The sequence below is a fragment of the Arvicanthis niloticus genome, chromosome 20 (genome assembly GCF_011762505.2).
Source record: "Arvicanthis niloticus isolate mArvNil1 chromosome 20, mArvNil1.pat.X, whole genome shotgun sequence".
NCBI classification, from domain to species: Eukaryota; Metazoa; Chordata; class Mammalia; order Rodentia; family Muridae; genus Arvicanthis; species Arvicanthis niloticus.
Genome location: NC_047677.1, coordinates 23,477,368 through 23,503,199, shown reverse-complemented (window position 1 = coordinate 23,503,199; position 25,832 = coordinate 23,477,368). Strand labels below are relative to the sequence as shown.

Sequence of the window (25,832 nt, the reverse complement as noted above, 5' to 3'; positions counted from 1 at the left end):
GCCCTAGAATTCTTAAAAGATAAGAAGGTTAATATTTACACAAATAGTAGATATGCCTTTGCTACAGCCCACATCCATGGGGGTATCTATCAACAGTGAGGAATCCTCACGTCAGCTGGAAAAGAAATTAAGAATAAGACTGAGAATTTAGAGCTACTTGGAGCACTATACTTGCCCTTTAAAGTGAGCATCATCCACTGCCCCAGTCACCAAAGAAAGAACTCTGTGGTCACAATGGGAAGTAACATGGCTGTCACAGAATTGAGGAGAGTAGCAGGTGAGATGTTTTTTGCCATGGGTGTAACAGAAAGTAAAGCTGAACCCACACCTTCATTTCTATATGAAGCCCAAGATTTGATCTTAATGACTAAAGTCAAAAAGGAGTTTGATAAGGACTTGAGGGTGTGAAAAACCACAGCTAGAAAGATAATTCTGCCAAAGAAAGAGTCAGAGGAGATGATGAAACAATGCACCAGTGGACCCACCTAGGAGTTAAAAAACTTGTGGCTACCTAGTTAAACACCAAGTTCCAGGTACTTGTGCTTACAAGGCTGGTTTAGGATATCCTACATGCATGTGTACCCTGTCAAAAGGTAAATGCCTGCCAAACAAAGACTGAACCTGGCAAACACCTACAAGGTGACAGACCAGGAGCCTATTGGGAGGTGTATTTCACAGAGATCAAGCCTGCCAGATATGGTAATAAGTATCTCCTAGTATTTGTAGACACCTTTTCCAGCTGGGTACAGGCTTTTCCAACAAAGAAAGAGACTGCAATGGTGGTGGTGAAAAAAATCCTAGAAGAAATCTTTTCATGGTTCAGGGTACCTAAGGTAATTGCCTCAGATAACAGGCCCACTTTCATTGCCAAGGTAAGTCAGGGAGTAGCCAAGTACCTGGAGATTGATTGCAAACATCATTTCATTTATAGACCCTAAAGCTCAAGTAAAGTGGAAAAAATGAATAGAAATTTAAAGGAGACCTTGACTAAATTGTCCATGGAGACTGGCAGTACAGACTGGGTGGTGCTCCTTCCTTTGGATCTTTTTAGGGTTAAAAACACATCTTCAAAGTTTAACTTAACTTTTTTTGAGATCCTGTATTGGGCACCCGCTCTTCTGACCACCTTAGGAGAAGTGACTGGACTTAATTGTCATAGTAACAGTGATTTATATGCTAGGTTAAAAGGACTTCAAGTGGTACAGAAAAAAGTGTGGCCTATGCTGGCCCATGAACCAGGGACCCTGGAAACATCTCACAGATTCCAGGTCAGAGACGTGGTCTATGTCCAGCAGCACTGAGCCCAAACCCTAGAGCCACACTGTAAGGGATCATTTCTTGTGTTGCTGACTACTCCCACTGCTGTAAAGGTTGATGGAATATCGGCTTGGATCCATGCCTCTCATATGAAATCAGCTCCAGAGGGACCATCACCCAATTGGAAAGTCAGACACACTCAAAACCCCCTCAAGATAAGGATCCAAAGACAGACTATAGCTGACTAACATGATTCCACCTGAGGTACACGTGATCTGGACCATGATCTCACTTTTGGTGGTTACTAGCCCTTGAGGAACTAGACCTTGAGGGTAACCCTCATGTTCCCCAAAAGCTAACATGGGAGTTCCTTTCACAAACTGGAGACTTTGTGTGGCCCACTTCAAAGAATGTGGCCCCATACACCTTGTGACTCCTGCTTACCCCCAGATGACTGCCATTTGGCTCCAGGATTATCAACATGGGGCATCCCAGACTATTATGCCTCAGGATGTAAGAGCCCAGACTACCCAGGGTGGTGGACAAAGATCCTGCTCCATACCTTGCAGTTGAAGAGGCTTTAGACAGTTTGGGTGTAGCCACATGCATCTTAGGTCCAAACTGAGACAAATCTGTCTCTATGTTTGCACCAATGATGGGCTAAAAAGAGCAATGAAGTGCACCTGTCAGAGAATAAAAGTGTTTTATTGTGCAGGCTCTGGGTATGAGATGTCAGGAGACACATGGTGCTATCCTAAGTCTTCTTGGGATTTGATCAAAGTCACCCATGTGGCTACTCAGGTGGGTTTGATGAAAGATAAGTGCAATAGGTTTCCTCCTGTTGCCTTAAGTGTACATGGGGTCAGGATGCACCAGGATAACTGGAGGTGGACTGCAGAGGGTACCTGCACAGCCTTCACATGCAACCAGATGTCCATCCAATTTACTGAGCCAGAAAAAAGGGTCACCACAGAATGGATCAAGGGAAGAACCTAGGGGCTCAGATTATACAAGTCTATGATGATGGGCTTGTTTTCCTATTAGACTAAAGATTGAAGCCCCAGACTACCATGTAGTAGGTTCAAACTCTGCCCTGTTGCCACCCTCAAATTGTAAGAGACCAGAACTCCCCCATCCCTGGAGGCCTACCAAGTCTCCTCAGCCCACAGTACTCCCAACCCAAAGAGCTATGTCAAAAGAGACCCAAGTGAGACCCAGATGGTAGAACATGCTTTTGAGATATTAAATTCTACTAACCAAGAGACCACCCAGGCTTGCTGGCTATGTTATGATGTAGCCCCTCTTTATTATGAGGCTGTGGGGCTCATAGGTAATTATTCAACCTCTAACTCACCCTGAAGCTACTGCTGGACCTTGAGGTGCTAAGGTCATGTTAACAGTGGTCTCTGGATAAAGGCTCTGCCTGGAGAAGGTCCAATGCACTCACTCTCACCTGTGTAATGTCACCATTCAGGTAGCACCAGAAGACACTGCCAGTTATCTACTCAACCCCCCCGAAGATGGTTGGTGGGCATGTAGAACAGGACTTTCCCCCTATGTTAATTCCAGGATGCTGCACCAAAACCAACACTTCTGTGTCAGGGTCTAGCTAGTGGCTAGGTTAATATACCATGCTGAGAATGATATCCTAGGTGCCTGGGAAGGAGGACTCCTAATGCCCAAGAGAAAACCCATTAGCACTCTCACAGTCCTCTTGGGCTTGGGAGTGGCTGCATGCATAGCTACTGGGGAAACAGCCTATCCATACAGCCTGAGTACTACCAGGGACATAGAGAGGCTATTGATGTAGATATTCAGGCTATAGAAGATTCAATCTCTAAATTACAAGTGTCTTTGGCTTCTCTTTCTGAGGTAGTCATGCAGAACAGGAGAGGATTAGATCTCCTTTTTCTCCAATAAGCAGGATTGTGTACAGCCTTAAAGAAGAATGTTGTTTTGATATAGATCATTTGTGAGTAATCAAAGATTCTATGGCCAAAGTCCAAAAGAGGCTAGTTAAGAAGCAAAGAAAAAGAGAACAAAACCTAGCATGGTTCAAGTCATGGTATAATAAATCTCCCTGGTTTACTACTTTGATTTCTGCCATAATGAGACTTCTTATAATCTTGCTTCTATTGTCCATCTTTGGCATTTGCATTTTTAATCACTTGATTAAATTTGTTAAAGAGTGCATTAGTACTGTAGGAGTGCTCATGCTTAGACAAGAATATCATGCTGTACACCCAGATGATGACTTGTGATTGGAATCAGCCACAAGAAAAAGGGGGGAATGTAAGCATGTAATTTGATTGTAAAAATGTAATTTCAGGTCTCAACTTGTACTTAAAATTAAAAGATCCTTAAATTTGAGTTTCAGCTTACACTCAAACATTAGCTGTACCTGAGGCACATCTTTGAAAAAGCACATTCCAAAGACTCAAACAAACATTCCAGGAAGAAATACACACAATATAGGAGTTTATCATGGAGATGAGCCCCTAACACAGCACACCTTGGTAAACAGAAGCCACTTAAGCTGACCCTCTTTGTTGTAGAAGATAAGGTGCAAATTTGAGTTACTTAGAAACTGGGCCTGGGAACAGAAACAAGGCCTGAAATCAGCTGTTTAAAATCTTTTATGGTTACTGTCTTTTATGGTTATTATTGTTAAATAGTTAACTGTTTTGTGAACTCTGTAAAAATGATATATAAGCTGCCCTTAACTTTAGTTCTGGGTTCGTCTTGTTTGTATACAGAAGAACCCAGTATCCTGGTTGTCATCTTATCATCAACAAACCTCATGTTATTGCAGTGAATCCTGTCCATGAGTGTTTCTGGGGGAGTCCATCTTCTGGTTTTGTAGTTTTAGTTCCAACAGAGGTAGGTGGAATTCTGAGTTTGAGTCCAGCCTGGTCTCTGCATCAAGTTCCAGGACAGCCAAGGCTAAACAGGGAAACCTTGTCTCAAAAACTCTAAAATAAATAAATATATAAAATATATGTTTTCTTAAATTTTGAGAGGCAGTAGTAAGCAACATATGTATGTATAACTGTAGACTAGTGTACACATACCCCTGGGATAGGAATGTTGCTGCTAGATAAGATGAAGTCATTTTTTTTCAGGTTTGTAGCTTTCTAAACAACCACTATTCTCTTGGTGTCATTTTATAAACATTTATCGAATACCTTGTTCTTATGATTCACTGTAAAGAGGAATTAATTCACAAATTGCTATTTCTGTGAGAAAACAGGATTTTTAGCTTCACATGTCTATGAATTTCAAATTTGGAAAAACTGTGCTATTGTAGATTTTAGTTTCTCACTTTTCTTTCATAATTACTTAACAGCAACAAATGCTAAATGTCTACTGACTCCTAGCTGAGAGAAACAAATCCCTATAGAGATTTTGTGTGAGAAGAAAGCCTGTTGTGCTGGCCTAGGGCCAGGCTGCACCTCTTTGACCCAGCCTCTTCAATCTAGAATTCTCCCTGGGGCAGCAGTTACCAACTCTTTCTGGCTTTAGTAGTTAGTCCTGGAAGTGCTAATGAAACCAACTAATGTAACAGGGCTTGCTAGCTTAGATTTGAGTTTAGGGAGACTTCCTTTGAAACTTTTATGATGCTGCACTTTCAGGCATCATTTAGGAAGAATAATTTACACCCTGATGCAAAAAAGGATCAGAGACCATTTTCTCTTATACAGCAGTGGAAATGCCTTTGGCACTCTGGTATTAAATAACTACTTATTTGGACATATTGTGCAATGACTTTGCCTTTTCTACCTAGTAGTAGTTTCCACAGAAGCTATTATACTCATTTTAAGTTTTCCAAGAGGGACTGTGAAAGAAAATTGAAATCTTACAAATTACAATTTATATTACACTTGTTGCTAATGCAGTTGTCATATAATTTAGTTTCTGTGTTTCATTCTGTACCCCATTTACCCCTCTGCTTTCAGGTGAAGACCTCAAACAGTTTTATTATTTTGGACCATGTGGGAAGTACAATGCCATGGTGCTGGAACTCCTTGGCCCTATCTTGGAAGACTTCATTGACTTCTGTGACAGAATGTTTACTTTGAAGATGGTATTAATGATAGCCATCCAGTTGCTAAGTTGATATAGAGTTCCAGAAGATAAATAGATCCCTTGCCTACCTCCATGAGGGCCGTTTAGTGATGTATTAGCAATAGTGACATCTGGTGACTTAGTTTTTACAGGCTTAATAGCATTCTAGCAGGATCTAGCAGACTTCTGAAAGGAAATGTTGCAGCTGCTGCTTTAGCTGGCTCCTGTGTATAACTTGGCCACAAAGCCTCTTGGCCAGTATATAATAGTATATGCCAAACAGATAAGGTAGGTTCTTAGTCACCAACTTAAAGGGTTACAAATGCTTTAATTGAGAGAAGCCAATGCATCTGTAGTTTACTCTATTTAAGAATTTGCACCTTGAAGCAGAACCATTCCTGTAACTGAAGTGGAGAAATATAACTTGAATCAGGGAGAAAGAGGATGAATAGGTGGAAATGTATGAATTCAAGTAATTGCTTCAGCATCTTATTTATAGGTCTTGGGCACATAGCTGTAAGCTTTTATTATCACTTCTTTCTCTCACTGTTGAAAACTAGAAAAGATTGAATGTACTATCTACTGTACTAACCTTTATTCAAAGTTATGTGTCTTAGATGTTAAAGATAATATACCATATAACATGTGGCATACTACATACTTATGAGCTGGCCAAGAAGCTTTACAGCTAAATTAAACACTAGTTCTGTTGGACCAAAAGATCTAAAACCAGGGGACACAGTCCCGCAGAAACACTCATGGACAGAATTTACTGCAATAACATGAGGTTTATTGATGATAAGATGATAACCTCTATACTGGAGTTCCCCTGTATGCAAACAAGAGGAACCACAAGTTGGAGCTAAAAGCAGCTTTTATACCGTTTTTTAAAGATTTCACAAGGACAGTTAACCACTTTTTAGACAGTAAACATAAAGGATTTTAAACAGCCAATTCCAGGCCTGGTTTTTATTCCCAGGCCCAGTTTCTAAGTAATTTAAATTTGCACCTTATCTTTTACAACAAAGAGGGGCAGCTTAAGTGGCTTCTGCTTACCCAGGTGTACTGTGTTAGGGGCTTATCTTCTTGATAAACTCCTATATTGTGTGTATTTCTTCCTGGAATGTTTGTTTGAGTCTTTGGAATGTGCTTCTCCCAAGATGTGCCTCAGGTACAGCTAATGTTTGAGCGTAAGCTGAAACTCAAATTAAGGATCTTTTAATTTTAAGTACAAGCTGAGACCTGAAATTACATCCTTACAAACAAATTACATGCTAACATTTCCCCCTTTTTCTTGTGGCTGATTCCAATCTTGGAATCACAAGTCATCATCTGGGTGATCAGTGTGCTATTCTTGTCTAAGCATGAAACTATATCCTTGCCATTGAATTCTAACTGCCTTTTTCTTACCCACTGGATGGTCTCCAGTATGTACTTCTCAATTTTCTACACCGTTAGCTAACACAGAAAAAGTAGCTGTCTCTTTACACCCACACACTGATGGGCCTGCTGCCAGATTTTCTTATATCAGGAGTGCACATGTATGGCGTTTCTCACAGGACATTTTTTAAATTGGGTGTATGTACCCTAAGCCCCACCCTCTAAGGCTGCGTTTGGGACATGGTTTAGATTCAAAAGTCTCTGATCTCTGACATTTGGGTAATCTTCACCTCTGTGTCTCTAGGGTGTAGATATTTCAGGAGTCAAGGTCTGGCTGCTCTCCAGTTGGCAGCATGTGTAGGTGTTGGTCTGAGTTATGTGAAGTCAGGCAGTTACTCTATTTACTTCAAAGGAGGTTGGGGTGGTCAACAGCACCAGGAACAGCCTCTTATTAGCCTGAAAAGTCATTTCTGGTGGAGGGGGATGAGTCAAGAGCTGGAGTCAAGGGAGTGGAGGTCCAACACAAGAGGGGAGTTTTGGGCTCAGAACAGGGACAGGACAAGGGACACCACACAGCCAGCATAGATTTCTGAGGGCAATTTATTTAAGGTCACTTTCAGCGTGGCTCTAGAATTTGGGCTTGGTGCCACCAGACATAGACCATGTCTCTGACCTGGAACCTATGAAATTTCCAGGGTTCCTGGTTCATAGGCATGGGCCAGCAGGGTTCACACTTATTTCTGTACCACCTGAAGTCTTTTTAACTTAGCATAAACGTCACTGTTACTATGACAATTAAGTCCAGTCACTTCTCCTAAGGTGGTCAGAGGAGCAGGTGCCCAATACAGGATCTCAAAAGGAGTTAAGTTAAAACATGAAGCTGTGTTTCTTACCCTAAAAAGAGCCAAAGGAAGGAGCACCACACAGTTTGTACTGCCAGTCTCTATGAACAATTTAGTCAAGGTCTCCTTTAAATTTCTATTCATTTTCTCTACCTTACTTGAGCTTTAGGGTCTATAAATGCAATGAAGTTTGCAATCATCCCCAGGTACTTGGCCACTCCCTGACTTACCTGGGCAAAGAAAGTGGGACTGTTATCTGAGGCAATTACCCAATTACCTTAGGTACCCTGAACTGTGGAAAGATTTCTTCTAGGATCTTTTTTTCCACCACCATGGTTGTTTCTTTTTTGTGAGAGAAGCCTCTTTTATACAGGGTAACATGCATGTGCTATATCTTTAAACAGCCATTTAAACACACCAAGTGTGTTGAACTTGGTGTTTAACATAACAGCCACAAGTTTATTAACTCTTAGGTGGGTTCACTGGTATATCTGCTTCACCATCTCCTCTGCCTCTTTATTGGGGCAGAATTATCTTTCCAGCTGGGGTTTTCCACACCCTCAAGTCCTTATCAAACTCCTTTTGACTTTGGTAAGCGGGCCATCTAGCTGCCACAGAGTCTAGTTTCTTTGAGAGTTATGTCACTGGTCTTTTCCAGGGCCCTAGTTTCTGAGTTAGGACCCCTTTTGCTACCTCTCCATTCTCTGCTACATACAAGTAAAAAGGCTTGGACACATCAGGAAGTCACAGGGCAGGGGCTGGAATAAGAGCCATCTTAATGGTGTCAAAAGCATCCTGCTTTTTTTCTCTCCACTCAGATGGCATATCATTTTTTGACAGAATCCCATGGTCCCCAGGAATTTTTTCACTTGTCTGGCATTAGAAGGAGGGGGCATGTGAAACATAGTCTATTTTCTAGTCTCTGTTAGCCACCATTTTTCATCTCTGAGCAGATGTACCAAGTAACTGACCCCTTTTCTGCAGTTATGGACGTTCATAGTAGAAGCCTTGTATCCCAGTTTCTCCATTTCAGTTAGTAACCAACAAGTTTCATCGAGGCACATGTCTCTGTTAGGGGCAGCCAGAAGAATGTCATCTTCAAATTGAAGAAGGGTTACCTGGGGATTTTCTGCTTCAAATGGGGTGAGATCCTGGTGTAGAGCTTCATCAAAGATGGTAGGGGAGTTCATGAACCCCTGTGGAAATTGAGTTCATGTTAGTTGTCCAGATATTTCTGATTCTAGGTCCTTCCATTTGAAAGCAAAGGTTGGTTTGTTTCTCTGGCTCAGTTGGAGACAGAAGGCATCTTTAAGATTTGGTACAGTGTCCCAAGTAATTTTGGGGAGAAGAGAGCTCAACAAATTATATGGGTTTGGTAGTATGTGATGTAAATCTGTCACCCATTTATTCACCTCATGTAGATCTTGTACTGGTCAATCATTGTTGGTTCCTGGCTTCTGTACTGGGAGCAGAAGTATGTTCTATGCTGATTGACACTTTTTAACTATTTCCAGATTTAGCAACCTTAGGATATGAGGTCTAATGTCATCTCAGGCTTCTTTACTCATTGGGTACTAATGAACTGCCACTGGGGTGTGTCAGTGGCAACTTTGCTTATATACTGAAGGCCTAAAATCAGCCATAGTCTTAAGTCAGCCTGCTAACATAAAGTCTCAGGTCTCTGTGGAAAAACACTGAAACAGATAACTATAATATATTGTATACAAGCAGCTTTGGTAGAAATTTGCCAGTCTGGGTCATCATAGATCTTGTAGGTGGGTAACCTTGGTGGATAATACAAACCTAGGTAAGGACAAGTGAATCATAGTTGGAGTCATAGTGAACTATCCCCTGAACCTTCACCCAGCTGACACTCTGTTCTGGAAGATATCTGTACTCCCCCTGAACACCTACGCTCCTATGTCATCCCCTTCCTCACATACTGCCTTACTGTGTATATAACCCCTTTGTGAAAAAGTAAAAATTACGGCTTGATCAGCCTGTAGACAAGCCATGGTTCTTTGCATTCTCCTCTTTGTCCACCATTCTCTCTTAGGTGATCTCCCCAGACCCTGTTTAATTCCTTGCTAGACAGGACATTTTGGCACCCAGCATTGTGGGGCTTTAAGATGAGAAATTTTAGCCCCCAGCATTCAGAGGCTTGAGGGGATTGCAAGAGAGAGAGAGGACAGCGGCTCTTCAGAAAGGAAGGTAGGCCTACCATGTTTTTCCAGGAGTGTTGAGGGTGACTTTCTGGAGTGCCTGGCATGCCGATTACAGACTACTTATTAAAGTGACTCCCAGAGGCACGGCGCTGGATTTCTCAGGGGTACCCAAGAAGACACTCCCAAAGACCACCTGAGAGCAGCCTCTACTCAGCACACACCACAGTCCACCCAACCATGGACAATCCTATAATGTGGAGGATCACAGCGATGAGACCTTGAGATACGAAGTCATTGGGAACAGTTACTTTTTAAACAGTCACTAATTCGTGATGGACTCAAGGAGTGAGTCAACTCAGGACACAAGGAATTGGGTTAAGAAAAGACATGGAATAGGTGTTTTCTAGGCAGTCAGTATTCATGATGTACTCAAGGAGTGAGTCACTCAGGACAGGAAGAACTAGGGTTAAGACAAAAGATCTTTAAAAATTCTTTGCTTTCATTAGTGTTGTTTTCCTATGAGGTGACTATTGATAAAAATTGTTATACATCCTAAGGAGGAGATAAAAGTTAAACCTTGAAAATGAGAGAGAGAGGAAGGAATGAAAATGTAAGTAACTTGCCTGCTCTCTGGCTTGTTAACCTAAGAAAAACAAAAAGCTTATTACAGAGCCCTTTTGAGAACTAGAGATGATGGGGGATGCCCTGGTCTCTCTGGCTCTCATCGGAGAGATTCACAGTTCTGTTTTCTCTGTTTGTATGCCATTGGTGCACCAATTTGTCCATGTTTGTCAATTGTTTGTCTTTGTCTCATTTGAGTGATTGTTCTATGTTTCATGTTTAAAAGAAAAATTGGTTAAAATTGCTTGCTTGATTTAGTTTAAAATTTGCTTGGGAGGCAGTCTCAATTTACACACACACACACACACACACACACACACACACACACACACACAAACTGATAATTTACCCCGCTCTGTGACTGGAGAGGGGCAGAAAGAATCTTGGGAAGAGTTAACTGTTTTCATAAGTGGCTCTTGGAAGAATGCCAGCAGTTTTTGGCTTCTATAGTATGGGATTTGATATTGGTTTTTCCCAGTTTGATAAGTGAAAGGGTGCTTTTCTCTTAAATCACAGCTAAAAAGGTAAAAAAAATATTTGTTTAGATGTACATTTATTGTTATTCTTAATTGGTTTAAAAATACATAAGTATGCTCTATATGTCCTGGTTATATATTATTGAGTATGATTACAAATTTATAATTTTGGTAACAACAAAAAAAAAAAAACCCTGGTAATTCTGAGTTAGTGTCATTAAAAAAACCAGATATATAAAAGAGATCTCAGTAAAAGTTTTATTTAGGATCAAACAAGGCTTGCATGAACACCTTCTTTTTGTTACACCATTGGCTTATTAATTGATTCCTCTAAAAAAGTTTTTAATATAAGCCTTTGCTCTTATACAACAAGCTTTAAAAATTTAGAGTGCTTATTGCTCCAAAAAACATCCAAAGACCATATCTTTTCAATGTTTGAGACATCAGCTATATTCCTAAATGAATTGTGACACAAAAATTCAAATAAGAAAATATAGTTTACTTATTTTAAATTATTTTCAAAAGTCTTTAGGAGATTGTAATTGGCTAAGATCTTATGTTAAGCTCTCCACAAATGAATTTAAGCTTTTGTTTAATATTCTCAAGAGAGATACAAATCCTAACTTTCCTCAACAATTAATTGACAAATGAGTAATACTTTTACAAAAAGTAGAAGAAGCTATTATTAATAGATATATAGATTAATTAGTTGTTGGCTGTTTTATAATAGTCCTTTGATAAAAGAGATTATTAATAAAAAGACATAGGCTCTCAGATTGGATACATAAACAAGACCCAGAACTTTGCTGCATACAGAAAACACGCACCTTTGTGAAAAAGACAGACATTACCTCAGAGTAAATGGATGGAAAATAATCTTCCAAGTAAATGGTCCCAAGAACCAAGCTGGACTACCAATTTTAATATAAAATAAAATCTATTTTCAACCAAAAGTAATCAAAAAAGAAAATGTACCAAGAGGAACTCTCAATTCTGAACATCTATGCCCCAAATGTAAAGGCACCCACATACATAAAAGAAACTTTACTGAAGCTTAAAACATACATCGAACCTCACACAATAATAGTGGGAGATTTCAACACCCCACTCTCAGATATGGACAGACCATGGAAACAAAAACTAAACCGAGACACAATAAAACTAACAGAAGTTATGAACCAATTGGACTTAACTGACATCTATAGAACATTTCATACTAAAGCAAAAGAATATACCTTTTTCTCAGCACCTCATGGTACCTTCTCCAAAATAGACCATATAATTGGTCACAAAACAGGCCTCAACACATACAAAAAGACTGAAATAATCCCTTGTACCCTATCAGATTATCATGGACTAAGACTTGTCTTTAATATGGACAAAAAACAATGGAAAGCCCACATACACGTGGAAACTGAACAATGCTCTACTTAATGATGACTTGGTCAAGGAAGAAATAAAGAAAGAAATTAAAGACTTTCTAGAATTTAATGAAAATGAGGGCACTTCATACGAAAACTTGTGCAACTCCATGAAAGCAGTACTAAGAGGAAAACTCATAGCTCTAAGTGCCCACAAAAAGAAACTGGAAAGAGCATACACTAACAACTTGATAGAACACCTGAAAGATCTAGAACAAAAAGAAGCTAATATACCCAAGAGGAGTAGACAGCAGGAAATAATCAAACTCAGGGCAGAAATCAACCAAGTAGAAACAGAAAGAACTATACAAAATATCAACAAAACCAGGAGCTGGTTCTTTGAGAAAATCAACAAGATTGATAAACCCTTAGCCAGACTAACCAAAGAACACAGGGACAGTATTCAAATTAAAAAAATCAGAATTGAAAAGGGAGACATAACAACAGAAACTGAGGAAATTTAAAAAAATCATCAGATCCTATTAAAAAGGCCTATACTCAACAAAATTGGAAAATCTGGATGAAATAGACAATTTCCTAGACATATACAAAGTATCAAAATTAAATCAGGAGCAGATAAACAATATAAACAGTTCCATAACCCATAAAGAAATAGAAGCAGTCATTAAAAGTCTCCCCACCAAAAAAAGTCTGGGACCAGATCGTTTTAGTGCAGAATTCTATCAGACCTTCCAGGAAGACCTAATACCCATTCTCTTCAAACTATTCCACAGAATAGAAACAGAAGGAACAATACCCAATTCGTTCTATGAAGCTACAATTACACTCATACCTAAACCTCACAAAGACCAACAAAGAAAGAGAACTACAGACCAATCTCTCTTATGAATATTGATGCAAAAATACTCAATAAAATTCTCACAAACCGAATCCAAGAACACATCAAAACAATCATTCATCATGATCAAGTAGGCTTTAATCCCAGGAATGCAGGGATGGTTCAATATTTGGAAATCCATCAATGTAATGCACTACATAAATAAACTCAAAGATAAAAACCACATGATCATCTCACTAGATGCTGAGAAAGCATTTGACAAAATTCAACACCCCTTCATGTTAAAAGTCCTGGAAAGATCAGAAATTCAACCACATACAAAACATAGTAAAAGCAATATACAGCAAACCAGTAGCCAACATCAAACTAAATGGAGAGAAACTTGAAGCAATCCCACTAAGATCAGGGATTAGACAAGGCTGCCCACTCTCACTCTACCTATTCAATATATTACTGGAAGTCCTAGCCAGAGCAATTAGACAACAAAAGGATGTCAAAGGGATATGAATAGGAAAGGAAGCAGTCAAAATTTCACTAATTTGCAGATGATATGATAGTATACTTAAGTGACCCTAAAACTTCCACCAGAGAACTCCCAAACCTGATAAACAACTACAGCAAAGTGGCTGGATATAAAATCAACTCAAACAAATCAGTAGCCTTCCTCTACTCAAACAATAAACAGGCTGAAAAAGAATTTAGGGAAATGACACACTTCACAATAGTCACAACTAATATATAAAATATCTTGGAGTGAATCTCACCAAGCAAGTGAAAGATCTGTATGACAAGAACTTCAAATCTCTGAAGAAAGAAATTGAAGAAGATCTCAGAAGATGGAAAGATGTCCCATGCTCCTGGATTGGCAAGATTAATTTAGTAAAAATGGCCATCTTGCCAAAAGCAATCTACGGATTCAATGCAATTCCCATCAAAATTTCAAATCAATTCTTCATAGAGATAGAAATAGCAATTTGCAAATTCATTTGTAATAACAAAAAAACCCAGGATAGCAAGAACTATTCCCAACAATAAAAGAACTTCTGGGGGAATCACCATCCCTTACCTCAAATTGTACTACAGAGCAGTAGTGATAAAATCTGCATGGTATTTTTACAGAGACAGGCAGGAAGATCAATGGAATAGAATTGAAGATCCAGAAGTGAACCCACATACCTATGGTCACTTGATCTTTGACAAAGGAGCTAAAACCATCCAGTGGAAAAAGGACAGCATTTTCAACATATGGTGCTGGCTCAACTGGAGGTCAACATGTAGAAGAATTGCAAGTTAATCCATTCTTATCCACTTGTACAAAACTCAAGTCCAAGTGGATAAAGGACCTTCACATAAAACCAGATACACTGAAACTAATAGAAGGGAATGTGGAGAAGACCCTCAAATACCTAGGCACAGGGGAAAAGTTCCTGAATAGAACACCAATGGCTTATGCTCTAAGATCAAGAATTGACAAATGGGACCTCATAAAATTGCAAAGCTTCTGTAAGGAAAAGAACACTGTCAATAGGACAAAATGGCAACTGACAGTTTGGGAAAAGATCCTTACCAATCCTACATCTGATAGAGGGGTAATATCCAATATATACAAAGAACTCAAGAAATTAGACTCCAGACAACCACATAACCCTATTAAAAATGGGGCACAGAGCTAAACAAAGAATTCTCAACTGAAAAAATTCAAATGGCTGAGAAGCACCTTAAGAAATGCTCAACATCCTTAGTCATTTGGGAAATGCAAATCAAAACAACCTTGAGATACTACCTCACACCAGTCAGAATGGCTAAGATCAAAAACTCAGGTGATAGTAGATGCTGGTGAGGATGTGGAGAAAGAACACTCCTCCATTGTTGGTGGGATTGCAAGCTGGTACAACCACTCTGGAAATCAGTGTAGCGTTTCCTCAGAAAATTGGAGATAACATTACCTGAGGATCCAGCTATACCACTCCTGGGCATATACCCAGAAGATGCTCCAACATATAACAAGGACATATGCTCCACTATGTTCATAGCAGCCTTATTTATAATAGCCAGAAGCTGGAAAGAACCCAGATGTCCTTCAAGAGAGGAATGGATACAAAAAATGTGGTACATTTACACAATGGATGATTACTAAGCTATTACAAATATTGAATTCGAGAAATTCTTAGGTTTTTCTAAGGATTGAACTTAGATGGAACTAGAAATTATCATCCTGAGTGAGTTAACACAATCACAAAAGAACACACATGGTATTTACTCATTGATAAGTGGATGTTTGCCCAAAAGCTTGGAATAGCCAAGACTCAACACACAGACCACATGAAGCTCATGAAGAAGAAAGAGTAAATGTGGATGCCTCAGTCCTACTTAGAATGAGTAACAAAAATACTCAAGGGAGCAAATATGGAAACAAAGTGTGACAGAAACTGAAGGAGGAGCCATCTGGAGACCATTCCACCTGGGTCTCCATCCCAGGTACAGTCACCAAAGGTAGACACTGATGTGGATGGCAGGAAGTACATGCTGACAAGAGCCTGATATAGCTGTCTCCTTAGAGGTCTGCCAAAGACTGATATATTCAGAGGCTGATGCTCACAGCTAACCACTGATCTGATCAAGGGTTTCCCAAGGGTTAGAGAGAAGACTGAAGGAGCAGAAAGGGCTTGTGGCCCCATGAGGAGAGCAACAATACCAACCAACCAGAGCTCCCAAAGGTCTAAACCACCAGCCTGGTAGCACATAGGGAGGGACTCATGACTCCATCTGTACATGAAAAGGAGGATGGCCTTGTCTGGCATAGGTAGGAGAGGAGATTCTTGGTCCCATGAAGGATGAACACCGAGTGGGGGAAAATTCGAGGGTGGGGATGTTGGAGTGGGGGGGGTAGGTGGGAGCACATCCTCATAGAAGCATGAGGCAGGGGATTAGGATAGGAGGTTCCTGGTGGTGGGAGGAAGCGGAGTTAGGGGATAAAATCTGAAATGTAAATATAATATCCAATAAAGAAAAGTAAAAATTATGTTTTGATCAGCCCTATAGACAAGCTGTGGTTCTTTCTGTTCACCCGTTTTTCCACCATTCTCACTTAGGTGATCTCCCCTGACCCTGTTTAATGCCCTGCTGGACAGGACAGGGGTGGCTGAGGCTTTCAGCTCTACATGGACCGCTGGCTGGTTCCTAGCCTCTCCCATACCTACAGTCTCTACCCATGTCTGAGGGAACTGATTCAGCCCCCAGTCCATGTCTCCAGGATTATCTTTTGGGTGATCAAAGAGGCAGTATTTATCCTCAAGTTTTATAGTCAACACATGTAACACATTTCCTTGTCTGTCTTTTACCTCAGAGCCCTCTGAAAGTAAGTGAATATGGGCTACAATCTTTGCAAGCAAGTCCCTGCCCAGGAGAGGGTAGGGGCATTCTGGAATGACTAAGAACAGGTGGGACACCTGGCCCATGCTGATGTCCATTGTCTTTTGGGTGGTCCATGAATATTGCTTATTGCCAGTAGCTCCCTAGACCCATGACATCTTGTTGTACAATGGGCCCATAATTTGTAGAAGAACTCAATGTTGAGCCCTGATATCTGCCAGGAACTGGTTGGGCTTCCCCTCCATTCTCAGGGTTACCCTAAGCTCAGAGAGGGGTCCAAGCTCCATCCGCCCTAGTCACTGTGTTCACCCACGGCCAGTATTTTGTGTTCTGGGGCTTCCTCTCTGGCTCAGTGGGATCTATCCCCCCTTTTCTTCAGGCACCCTTTTGCCAAGTGCCCCTTCTTTTTGCAATAGGCACACTGATTCTTATCTAAAGGCCTCCTTCAGTTGCCCAATACTCTCTAATGTCACCTGGCTCTCAAATTTTTCTAACTACTGTGACCAATATTCTAGTCAATTTCTTTTCCTGTCTCTTCTGTTTCTTCCCTTCACTAGCTTACTCCTCTTTCTGCTTTCTCTCTTCTTTTTTCTCCTCAGTCCCTCTGTTATAGAACACTCTTAGCTATCTGCACCAAATCTCTCTTGTCTTGTAATCTATCTAACTTCTGCAACTTTTTCTTAATATCGCTGGCAGATTGGTCATTAAAAGCAACTATCACTGTTACTTTATATTCATCAGACATTGGGTCATAGGGCATGAACTGGCAAAACACTTCCATCAGCTGTTTTAGGAAAGCTGAAGGGGATTCAGTAGGCCCTTGGTCCATTTCTCTTACCTTGGTGGAATTAGTGGGGTGCTGGGCAGCCCCTTGGAGCCCTGCCATTAGAGACTGATGATAATAGACCACCAGATGCTCCCTACCATTTGGCATGATGAAATCCCAATCTGCTCTGATCAATGGGACAGCTGTGTCTATCTTGATCTGTAAGGGAGTCGGCCTTTCATCTGTCCCAGAAACATTTTCTTGGCTTCCAAGAGGATAAGCTGTTTTTTTCTCAGTAGTGAAAAGTATCTGTAAAAGCTGCTGACAATCATCCCAAGTGGGATGATGTGAAAAGAGAAGGACATCAATCAAGCCAATGAGAGCCTGAGGGTCCTCAGAAAAAGGAGGCTTATGAGTCCTCCAGTTATAAGATCTGCTGACAAAAAGGGCCAATACTGGAAAAGCTGGTTGCCCTGATCATCGGGGGTGGGGGTGGGGTAGGGTGTGTTCCATAGGTCCTCAGAGGCAAGACAATGATCTCAGGGGTTACCACCCACCTACTTTGAGTTCTGGTAGCCAGACCCTCTTGGCCCCCTTTTGCTGGGGGAGCCAAAAGTTCTGCCAGGGTTGTGCCCCCCTGTGCTGTTGGGGCTACACTTCCCTGCACTGCCCAGCTGCACTCCCCTGTGCTGCCATTGCAGGGAGTGCTGGTGGGTAAGAAGGAGGAGGATCTAATAAGAAGTGGTCAGCATCTGAGGTGAGTAAGATCTTCCTGTCTCTCATAGGGCATGAGGCTTTCTTCTCCTCATCACCTTTTTTTTTTTTTTTTTTTTTTTTTAACACAAACACCTCAATCTTCAGTGGGCCTGAAAGTGAAACAAATGGACATATCCACAGTGGAGGGGAAAAACCAGGTTTTCCCAGACAGTTATATAGGGGATCTGGTCTAGATGCCCACTGGGACCTTTCTGAAAATTTCTTTTTTTTAACCTGTCTAACCTTTTCTAGGAAGAAGGATCTTTCTGGTGGCCATCCTGTTTGAAAAGGTGGCCATTCTGAGGTACTCAATGTCTGCCATCTCTGTTTCTGTACTCCTACTGATGGAGTGTGAGCTCTATTCTTAACTTCAGTCCACTGGTTAAGAGTCAAAGATAATTGTGTAGAAAGAGTCTGTTCCATGGTCCAAAATGGTTTGTCAGTCCAACACAACACCACAAACAATAAACAACACAAACAGAATTAGACCCTGGCACACTGCCACGAGAGCACACCAAATACCACCTAAGGTGGCAGTGGCCAACGACCACTTTAAGAGGGAAGAGGGTCGTTCCCAAACCTATCTTCCATACACACAAACTCCTGAGCATCCCCCAGAAAACTTCGGGCTGCAATGTGCTGACACATCTGTCCTGTCACTTCCACTATTCATGAATTCCTTTCTGGAACTCGTAACCTGACTCCATCCTAGGGTCCCAAACAGACTGCTCTCTGTGGATTACCCAGTTTTAGCCCCTGCCAGAAGCACAGAAACCAGGCTACACAGACAGTCACCCTTGCCACAGTCACACAGACACTTCACAGACACAGTACACAGACATTTGCCCCTGGGCACAGGCACAGACACTTCACAGACACAAAACACAAAACAAAAAACACATCTGCATGAGCTGTAGAGTGAAAAATTATAAAGGCCATTTTATGAAATATGTGTAGATTTTTCGCCTTACAGAACTCGGAACTGAAAATAAGATTTCAGGCCTTCACATTCCAGGTGAAGGACACTTGCTGGATTACATTCCTCAAGCCTCGCCCAAGGCAGGAAGACATTCCTGATTACAGATAAAGATGCTACCACCTAGGTGGGGCCATAGCCCTATAGCCAGAAAAAGTAAAGATAGTAATCTGAAATGGCAGGATAGGGCACAATGGCATGGTAAAAACCACATTTTTGAGAAGAATGCAGAGCGATTTCCACATGACACTAATCATTTAGAGTGAGTACCTCTGAATTGTTCCACTGTTTTCATGTTTTGTGTCTTTAACAACCCCTCACCCCCTTCCCACTCCCCTGGTTTGTGGTTTTTCCCTTTAAAACCCTCCAAGGACTAGCCGAGGGGGTCGGACCTTGACTCCAGAGCGAGTACCTGGTCAGACTGCTGGCTGCCAGGTCTTTCCCTAATAAACCTCTGCTGATTGCATCCAGGTATGGTTTCTTGTGATCTTTGGGTGGCCGAAATGTCCTGAGGCTTGAGGAAGGGTGTCCAGAGTTTGGAGCTCTTCAGAGCGAATACCTCTGATCCCTGAGCCATAGGGTTCTGAAAGAGCATATGTTGGTGGGACCTCCAAAATTTTGGACCTAAAGATCCAAAACCAGGGGACATGGTCACACAGAAACATTCATGGATGGGATTCACTGCAATAACATGAGGTTTGCTGATGATAAGATGATAACCAGTATACTGGGATTCTCCTGTGTGCCAACAAGAGGAACCCCAAGTTGGAACTAATAGCAGCTTTTATACCATTTTTTTTATAGATTTCACAAAGACAGTTAATTACTTCTTAAACAGTAACCATAAAGGATTTCAAACAGCTGTTTTCAGGCCCGGTTTCTGTTCCCAGGCCCAGTTTTTAAGTAACTCAAATTTGCATCTTATTTTTTACAACAATGAGGGTCAGCTTAAGTGGCTTCTGTTTACCCAGGTGTACTGTGTTAGGGGCTCATCTTCCTGATAAACTCCTATCTTGGGTCTTTCTTCCTGGAATGTTTGTTTGAGTCTTTAGAATGTACTTCTTCAGGGATGTGCCTCAGGGGCAGCTACTGTTTGAGTGTAAGCTGAAACTCAAATTTAAGGATCTTTTAATTTTTAGTTTAAGGTGAGATGTTGGGAGCCGCAGTGATTCGCCATTCCAAGATGGCGCGGACATCCTGTCCTCCCACTTGTAAACAACTGACTGCACAGGTGCAAAAGGCAAAAGACGCGCCAAAGTCACTGCCCATCCCGGGGCGCAATATGGGGTGATGAGTGAACAGCCAATCAGAAGTGAACACGCCACTCTAGGGTATATATAGCAGTGCTTTTCCCAGGCTTGGGGTCTTTTCCACTTTTGCTGTTACAAGAAGTAAAGCCTCGTCTGTAGTGATACCCGATTACTGCCTCCGTGTCCTTTTTCGCGGGCGAAGGGGACACAAAAGAGGTGCGCACAACAGTGAGACCTAAAATTACATTCTTACATTCAAATTACATCCTTACAGTTACACCTTAAGCAGCTAGAAGAGACTTTTTGAGAAGTTTTTTAGACCCTCAAAGAAAGATTTCCAATATTGGGTTGTTTTATTTTGTGGTATTATCTCATCAGTTTTCTTAGACTGGCTTTAGACTTTAGATACTCTTCCTTCAGCCTGAGTGCTATGATGATTGTAGACCACCACACTTCCACAGCCTTGAGTTACAACTTAATTCTTTTGAAGTAGCGATGGTCTCACCATCATCCTATAGCAAGCTGGAGATACTTGACCAGACTCTAGGATTTAAGCCTTCCTTTCTATGATAAGCAGAAATCCTTTATAGATAGAATTATTTAATAAAATTTGACAAAGTTTTACAATTACATACTTTGAGCTGTGGTCACCAAACTTCCCATTCTCCTACTGCTGCCAGCCAGCTGTCTAATGTCAGTCTAGCATCAATTTTACTGGGCCCCTGCTTTCTTATTTCTGCAATACCCAGATTGGGGTTAAAGAGTCCTGATCAACTAACAATAGAAAGTGTGGGCAGGAGGTAAGGTAGCAGTGGAGCCTCTTCCAGAGGGTACATTTGCAAGTTATATATAAAATAAGAATATTACCATCTTAGCCAAATTGGACGATCTAATTGTTGTCTCTTAATCTTAATAGTTGTTATATGTTTGTTACAAAAAGTATTTGGATGTGGGGGCTTGCTGGAGATAGACTCAGCAATTAAAAGAAGTTACTGCGCTTGTAGAAAATCTGAATCTGGTTCCCAGCACCTATACCAGATAGCTAACAGTGCCTGTAACTCTGTTTCCAGGGAATCTGATAGTCTCTGGTCTTTTAGGTACATGTACACAATTGGTACATATAAACTCAGGAAGGCACACATAAATATGCATACACAAAATTACAAAACAAACCTTAAAATATGGTTTAAGTGTATGTCAGTAAAGTGGGAGATAAATAAGAGTGGATATTGTTGTTGTTGTTGCTATTGTTATTGTTGTTGTATTATGTTTTTTGGAGACTATGTGTTACTCAGTATCCCTGGCTGGCTTGGAACTTTTTTATGTAGAGCAGGCTGGCATTGAGCTCATAGATATCTATCTATCTTGGATTAAAGACATGCACTACTACACCCAGCCAAAAGATGAGATTTAATTTTAGGTTCAGAAACTTTATGCTGAGCCAGGGACAGTTGCATATCTATGGTGGCAGTTACATAGAAGACCCAAATAAAAAGATTGCTTAAGTCCCAGACCTCAAGGTCTAGCCCAGACAGCAGAGCAATACAGAGCAATGGGAAGAAAAAAATAAAACTTGGGGTGGGGGAATATGTGAGGGGAGGTCACAGTGAAATGACTTAGCAGGTAATAGGGAGGGAAAAGAGGGAGGAGGGGCTGGGGAGGAATGCTTAATTGACTCCACCCTCTGGCCTTCAGGTACCTCATTAGTATGTAAATCTCTTTAGGGCCTGAGGGCTGTTTATCACGCCCTCCACCTGTGTCCTATGTGACTGAAGGGTGCAGGTTGAATGGAGATTAGACCTCTTGTCAGGAGCCTCGGTTCTGGGGTGTGGCTGAACCCACAACCCAAGAACCAGGATATTTTTCCATGGCCTGAAAAGCACATGCTTGTTTTCATTAACATCTTAAAACCTAGCTGCACAGTGGTGGCACACACCTTTGATCTCAGCACTTGGGAGGCAGAGACAGTGAGTCAGAGCCCAATATAATCTACAGAGCAAGATCTAGGACAGCCAGGGCTCCACAAATAAACCCTGTCTCTACTTAAAGAAGGAATGAAAGAAACAGTGAAACAAAGAAGATTTAAGGCCTAATAGTTTAACATTGATTATTTTAAAGTTTTAGAGCATAGAAATGGTTTTTCAAATAATCTAAAATGATCACTTTATTTTTATATACCAAACTGAGGCCCAAAGTAGGTGGCCTGGCTGTGTTTTCATTTTACTAAAGAGAGTTAATATGAGTTAATAAAAATGGTGAGCATAGACCTAGATCTCAAACCTAGTTTAGGTATTGTGTTTCTTTATTTTGTGTCCCAGAGCTGTGTTTTTATCCTTCTCAGGACTTACACAGCTACATCCCATTTTTTTGTGTGTTTGAAAATTGTAAATCTGTAGAGCACTCACACTCTAATGCTCACTTAGCTACAATTCAAGCATTTGCCTAGGGATTTTTTTTAATTGATTTTTTATTGATTATTTTATTTACATTTCAGATGTTATTCCTTTTCCCTTCCTCCCCCCCCCCGAAACCTCCTATCCCATTCCCTCTCCTTCTGCTTCTATGATGATGTGCCCCAACCCACCAACCCACTCCCACCCTTGCCCTTGAATTTCCCCACACTGGGGTATCCAGCCTTTATGGAACCAAGGACCTCCTCTCTCACCTATGCCTAACAATGCCATCATACATATATAGCTGGGTCCATGGATCCCTCAATATGTGCTCCTAGGCTTCTGGTTTAGACACTGAGAGCCCTAGTTGATTGGTATTGTTTCTCTCTATATGGGGCCACAAACCCTTTCAGCTCCTTCAGTCTTCTCTCTAACCCCTACATTGGGAACCCCATGATCATTTCAATGGTTAGCTGTGAGCATCCTCCTCTGTATATGTAAGGCTCTGGCAGACCTCTAAGGAGACAGTTATATCAGGCTCCTGTCAGCATGCACTTCCTGCCATCCACATCAGTGTTTGATTTTGGTGACTTCACATTGGATGGATACCCAGGTGGAGCAGTCTCCAGATGACCCCTCCTTCGGTGTCTGCCCCAAACTTTGTTTCTATATTTGCCTCCATGAGTAATTTGTTACTCCTTCTAAGAAGAAGCACCCACACTTTGGTTTTTCTTCTTCATGAGCTTCATGTGGTCTGGGAGTTGAATCTTGGGTATTGGGACGAATAAAGAGTTGACTATTCTGCAAGTGAGTCCTTTTCTGGACAGTAATTTGTTTGTAGATGGAAAGAGGTAATTTTTGCCTAGTGGCTGTTTCACCACAACTGGAATAACTCCAGAGATGCTCAGTTTCTTCTTAGAATCCAAGACAGAGAAGTTGTCAGGAGCAGACAGGTCTCTAATCAAAATAAACATTAATACAGAAATATTTATAACATCAATACTGTGGACTTCTGACGTTTTGAAAACCAACTATTCATGTAAGGTAATCTGGACTGTTGTCTGTTCGTTAACGCCTCTCAGCTATTTCTAATTAAAATATAGAAAACACCCTAACAATAAACTCAGAGCCATGAATTTGCTATAGGCCCTTAACTCGTAGGCTAACCATATCAAATCAGTTTAAAAATGTTAAAGAAGGACTGGAGTTAAGCCTTGTATTCCTAAATGAGTTATATAGGCACAATGCCTATGAGAGTAACAATGTTAATCTCACTTTTATATCAATAAGAAACTCAAACCAATGAAAACCTTACATTTGAAATCAAAGTAAATTTTGTACTATTTAAGAAATTATAACTTCACCTTAATAACTATTATACAGATTTCTACCAATAGGTTATGGCCATGCACTAAATCCTAGATATTTCTTCTTGTTACAACAAAACCACTACTTTTCCCTAGAAAGACAGCCCAATATTAAAAACCTCAGTACCCAAGCCCAGGGAATAGGGGCACCGATTCTTCATTAACTTCTTCAAGCTGAATTTGGGTGTTGAGATATTAGAAGAAGGGTTGGGGGAAGAGTAAATTGATAAGCTTTTGATGTCTGTGTCTTCACTGAATCCAACTGAAATTCCAGGACATCAGAGGTTTGAGCAGGTCTGCTCAGCTTGCTTGATGAGTAGATGCACCAAGGCTGTATATTCTGCAATATACAATTCTCAAGACAAATTTTAGTATCAAGATAATTTTTGTTTGAATTCTGAAATCTAGGCTTCTTTCGGCATGCCTCTGTCATATATAATCCATAAAATTCTGGAAGGCAGAAATATCTTAATTGTCTCTTCTGAAAACACACACACAAAATTGTTTTTCCTAAACATAATATCCTTGAGCCAATAACCATAAAAACCTTTATCTTGACCTCCTTCCCAGAGAAAAAATATAACTGCAAAACTGAAAATTACACCCAGCTTCCTTCCCTATTTTGCCAAGCAGGAAAAGAACCCAGCATTTCTGTTGGGACCAAGTTAGATAGAACCCAAGTCTCCTGTGAGGCAGTATAACTTTATATCTTCTGAATACATCTGATTTGCACTGTCTTTCTGTTCAGCCCTCTGCCCAGAACAGTTTTTTATTCATACCATCTATCTGTCTCTATTCCAGAGCAGCTTCAACTTCTACACTGCACTCTCTACTCTAGAGCCAGTGACAATTTTCCCTAAGTTCCAAACTACAGGTGATAATCCTCATGTGATTCAGACAAATCTGTTTATAAATCCTTCCTGAAAGCAATTAATTGCTATATTTTAAGTTTATACTTAAATCAGTAACTGCCCCACAATGGAGGCTCATTTATTTGGCTCTGACTGCAGTAGCCTGCAAATTTTCTCAGGAGAGAACCTGTCTGCCAGCAGTTTCTTTGTTCAGGGTTCCCAAACTGGAATCACATGACTCCTGTCAGTGCCACTCACTCACTCACTTTCTTTAAAAAAACACAACTTTTACTCTCAGGTGAATAGACTTAAATTTCTAGTGAATTCATGCTCAAAATTGGTGTGCCACATTGTTGAAGTAATTATTTTAAAATGGCCTCTGGTCATGCTGACTATCTAAGCTGTGGTGGCTTTGCCTAGCTCAGCTGCCATGTTGCATGGCCAGAGGCCACGTGTGTATCACAGCTAGCAATGGCCATCCAGAAACATCAGCCCTGCCACCCATGAGATGCCAGTGTGGGAGATGGCTAGGCCAATCTCCCACACTGTCTCTGCAAGGTTGGGCATTGCACAGACCATCCCACCAACCATGTGGGCCCAGTAAAAAATGAGACTCTAATGCTTGAATTATCCAAAGGGTTATATTTTTAGTAATGATCAATATTAAGATGCCCTTACATTCAGCGGTGTAACCCAATACCCAACCTAGATATACCAACTACTTTTGACTGCTTTTGACAAGTGAACATCAGCCTCCACATCCCCTTCTCTTGTTCTCCATCTCTCTCTTAGCTCTTCTTCTTTCTTCTCCTCCTCCTCCCTTACTCCTCCCCTTTTTCTTCTTACTCCTCTCACCTTAGCTCCTTCTACAGAAAATGATTGTGGATGAACTTTCTAACCTGAAGAATTGGAAAGTATACAAACAGCAACAGAACAGCCACATATTCTTTCTTGAAGATTGAACAAAAATGTATTTTGAAAGCAAAAAATAAATTAGATGAACTAAGAAAAGAATACCAAACATTAGAAAACCCAGAGACAACCAAAGTCAAGACACAGTCAGACTGACTTTAAA

At 40.8% G+C, this 25,832-nt stretch overlaps 1 pseudogene; it reads left to right on the top strand.

The window, feature by feature from the left end:
• The first annotated feature begins 246 nt into the window (after positions 1-246).
• LOC117724719 (ASNSD1 upstream open reading frame protein pseudogene) lies at positions 247-25,825 on the top strand (annotated as a pseudogene).
• Positions 25,826-25,832: the final 7 nt, after the last annotated feature.